The sequence below is a fragment of the Octodon degus genome, unplaced genomic scaffold, assembly GCF_000260255.1.
Source record: "Octodon degus isolate 3935 unplaced genomic scaffold, OctDeg1.0 scaffold00241, whole genome shotgun sequence".
NCBI classification, from domain to species: Eukaryota; Metazoa; Chordata; class Mammalia; order Rodentia; family Octodontidae; genus Octodon; species Octodon degus.
Window position 1 is genome coordinate 285,860 of NW_004524817.1, and position 4,645 is coordinate 290,504.

The window sequence follows — 4,645 nt, forward strand, 5'->3', positions numbered from 1 at the left end:
TCTCAATTGCTGTCTCAGGGTGCCCCGGGGGTGGGGCTGGGAAGGCAGGCCTAGGAATCCAACTCCCAACCCCTGCGCCTGCTTGCAGTCATGATCATTTCTTTCTTGATCCAGCTTTTTTTTTTTTGAGTCTGGAAATATTTTATCTCTTCTTCATTTTTAATGAATAGCTTTGCTGGGTATGGGATACCTGGTTGGTAGAATAGCTTCCCTTCAGGGCTGTGAAAATCTAATGGGCTATCTTCAGTTGTGTGGGTGTTTTTTTTTTTTTTTTCTTGAAGCTTTGAATACATTTTTTCTATCTTTTACCTTTAACAACTTGGTAGATATGTTGGGGTAGAGCTGTTGGACCTAAGTCTGACTGGTGACTTGGATCTTCATGGGCCTGAATATTTTTATCTTTTTTAGTTTTGGGAAGTTTCCTGCTAGGTTCTCTTTGAAGTAGCTCTCTGTCACTTTGACATTCTCAATTCTCTCTTGAACCTCAAAGGTTTTCTAAGTTTTCTTTATTCATATTCATTCTTTTATGGTTTTCTTCTTAATGAATTTTCAGATTGTTGCTCTTTAAGCTCCCTTACACTTCCATTTACTATATTCTGCTATTGTTCTATTGTCTGTTGTATTTTTCCTATGTAACATATTGTCTATTATGTTTTTATAATTTCCTTTGTATTTTTTAGCTTAAGGATATCTGTTCCATTTTTAAAAAAATCACTTCTATCCCTGTATTATCTTCTGTTAAGAATTCTGATTTTTTACAATTTTTGTGTGTGTGTGTGTGTGTGTGTGTGTGTGTGTGTGTGTGTGTGACTTTGAAAGTTGCATAATTTCCTTGAAACAACTGCTTTAAACCCTCAATCCAAGAGTTTGCCCACATTGGCTTCTGGCCACTTTGTTTCTGGTGCCTTACTTTGGCTGTTAAGTGAAGTTGTGATTCCCTGGAAGGTCCTGATGCTTGTTGGTTGGCAGCAGCATCTGAACATTGAAAGATGAGGTTTTTCTTACTGTCCTTGCAGTCTAGCCTTGTGCCTATCTTTCCAGAAATTCAGGAACACAGTTATTTTCTGAGCCTGTAGTTACTTCTGCTATTTTAGCACTAGATGTGCCTTAAATCCAGATTTACTGTAAGTCTTTTGATATTCTGTCTCTGTTTCTGCACTAGAGAGCTATCCAATTTAAGTCTTGTCCCAAGTCTGCATTAGGAGTGACAGGCTTAATGTGAATGTGGGAGGAACCTAGAAAATGACAGCCTATCTCTAATATTCTCCCTGGGCCTGTGTTAGGCCTAAAAGCTTAACTGTACTGTCACTGGTCAGTGGTTGGGCCCTGCAGAATTCTTCCCAGTCCTGGACAGACCCTCCCTAGGGGACTAGTACCAGGCTTCTGTGCCATACCTGTGGTCTCACACATTACAGTACTTTGCTATATTTCTATAGATATCCACAGCTGGCAATGATGTAGGCTGAATCACAGCTGTAGTCTTCTGGAGCACAGGTCTCTGACTTTGGTAAGAGGTAGGTCTGGAGTCTATCTGTGAAGACTGGCCTAGCAATAGTTACCCTATTTGAAGTTGGAGCAGATGTTGGACATGGTCTCTTGGTCACAAAGACTGGAGCTGATCTGGTCATAGCTGAGCCTCACAACTTGAGGCACCTCTGTAATCTGGGGTGCTGTGTGACCAGGCCCACTTCTTAGCTAGAAGTGACGCAGGCCATAAGTTGAGTCTGGGCATCCAGCACAGGATTCTCTGTCAGGCTGTGTCTACCAACTTTGTCTTCTAGTTCTGGCCTCCACAGTGTTGTGTTTGTGTTCTGTATGGTGTTGGGCCTCACCACAGTGAGTATTAGGCATGTAGAGAGCCAGTTTTTTCAGCACCATTTATTAAAGAGACTGCATTTATTCCACTGAACATGTTTGGCCTCTCTGCCAAAGATAAGGCAATTGAGTGTGTTTATAGTTGCGTCTGCATCCTCTAATCTGTTCAACAAGTCCTCACACCTGTTTTTCCTTTCTTTTCCAGTACCATGATGATTTTTTATCACAGTAACTCTCTAGTATAATTTCAAGTCAGGGATTGTGATGCCTCCTACCTTTCCTTTTTTGCCCAGGATTGCCTTGGCTATTCTAGGTCTCTTCTGGTTTCATATAAATTTTAGGAATACTTTCTCTAGTTCTGTGGAGTATGCTAATGGTGTGTTGATAGGTATTTCATTAACCTGTATAACAATTTTGGGAGTATGCTCATTTTTATTATGTGCACAATATATCTTTCTTCTTTGTCCCCATTCGCCTCCCTTCCCTTCAACTCTCTTTCCTTCTTTATCTGTAAAAACTTTGCTTTCATGTGTTCTTTCTCTGTCCTGCTGATGCATTTCCCTACTCCAAAAGTCTACCTATTGGTTTCCTGTCATCACGCCTTCATTTTATTTATTTATTTGCATCTTTTAAAGGATTCTTATAGAAGTCCAATGCACTATCCATTGCATGACAGATTTAAGTTTCTTATAAAAGAGAATATTTATTATATTTAACTCTATGTCTTTCCAAATTCATGTAGCATGATAATTTCTAGTTCTGTCCATTTTCCCACAAAAGGTATGAATATCTATCTATCTATCTATCTATCTATCTATCTATCTATCTATCTCTACTTTGTTCATCTGTTGACAGGTATCTAGGTTGTTTGCACAAGTCAGATGTAAACATGAGTATTTATGTATCATTTTTCACAGCCTAGTGATACATGGATACTCATGTGTATAAATGGCTTAAGTTGTATTTCTGTGCTTAGATCTTTGAGGACCATCTATACTAATTTCTATGGCTATACTGGTTTACATTCCCACCACCAATACAGGAAGATTTTTTCTCCTGCATCCTTGCCAGCACTGATTTGTACTGTTTTTCCACATCTGATTTCTTTCTGTGTTTTATTTTCTTAGCACACACTCGCAGTGCACCGTGTGTGCACGCCCCGTGGGGAGCTGGTACGTGGTTGGGCACATCTTCACTCTTTGTTCCTCCCTGTCCACTTCCCCCCACCCCTGCTCACTCTCCCTTTTCATCTCTTTCTCATTTGGCAAATCTTTATCTCCCTACTACTTATTATCTATCTTTTATTTTGCTCTTTATATTTTTGCTTTCTAATACAAGGAAACCCATGTGGGAGTTAAGGTTGTGGGTTTCATTTATTTCCCTTAACATTGTGGTCTTAAGGTGCATCAGTTAGTCTTTCTTAAAGACAGAGTAGTACTCCAGTGTCTGTAGTAGTGCTACATTTTCTTTATCTGTTTACCTATTGATAGAAACATAGGCCACTTCCAAGATTTAGCTATTATGAATTGTGCTGCCATAAAGGTGGGTGTATATCATTGAATATGATGTCTTTACCTCTTTCAGGATGGTATCTAAAGGGGAATCACTGGGCCGAATGAAATATCTAGATTTAGTTTTTTGAAGAATCTCCATAGTGGTTTTCACAATGGCTTATATTCCTACCTGTGGTAGAAAAGGGTTCCTTTTTCTTTGCAGCCTGCAGCATTTGTTATTTGATTTCTTGATGATGGCCATTCTTTTGGGGGTAAGATAGTAAATGTTGTTTTAATTTGTATTTTTTAATGGTCAGTGGTGTTGAATATTTTTTCATATATTTATTGACCATTTGTATTTCTATGGTTTATTGACCATTTTCATTTTACTTGCCTAGTTTTTAATTTGGATTTTATTGGGGGGGTCTAATTTTTATTTTTTTATTTTTGTTTCTTTAATCTTTTATTTATTTGGTACAGGTTCTCGCTGTGCAGCTCAGACTTGTAATGATCCTCCTGTCTCAGCCTCCACAGTCCTGGGATTGCAAGTATGTGCCTCCACGCCTGGTTTCAGTGGCCGACTTGGTGCAGGGCCAGCTCGGGACCTGGCATGGGAGCTGGACTGGGGATTGAACCCGAGTCCTTGTGCATGGTAGGCAGGTGATTGGACTGTTGAGCTACCTTACCTACTAGGGGGACTAATTTTTAAAATTATTTTTATATTCTAGATATTATTCCTCTTTCTGAGGAATACCAAGCAATTTTTTTCTTCCCATTCTGTAGGCTGTATTTTTACTCTGTTGGTTGTTTTCTTTTGTTGTGCTTTTTTAATTTGATAGTCTCATCTGTTGATTCCTGGTACTATTTCCTGTGCATCTCGGGTTCTTTTTCAACAGTTCTTCCCAGGCCTATGACTTCAAGAGATGTACCTATTTAATCTTTCAATAGGTTGACAGTCTCATGGGGGACACTTTTAACCTGCTTTCTGGTGGGTAGAATTGTTCAACACTTTTCATATATTTTTTGTTTATTTATACTTCTTCACTTGAGAAGCCTATTCAGTTAATTTGCCTATTTTCAAAAATGTATTTGGTTGTTACAGTGTCTCATTATGCAGCTCAGACTTGTGGTGATCCTCCTGCTTTCAGCTTCCCCACTGCTAGGATTATAGGTGTGTGCTACTATGCCTGGACTCTGGCCGGCTCAGCCCATCCTAGAGATGGGTTGGCAAGGCATGAGGTGCTCGGAATCAACCCCAGTCCCTGCACTTGCCTAAGCTTTCCTAAGCAGGTGCTTTAGTCTGCTGAGCTATCTCGCTGGCCCCAACTTGCCCACTT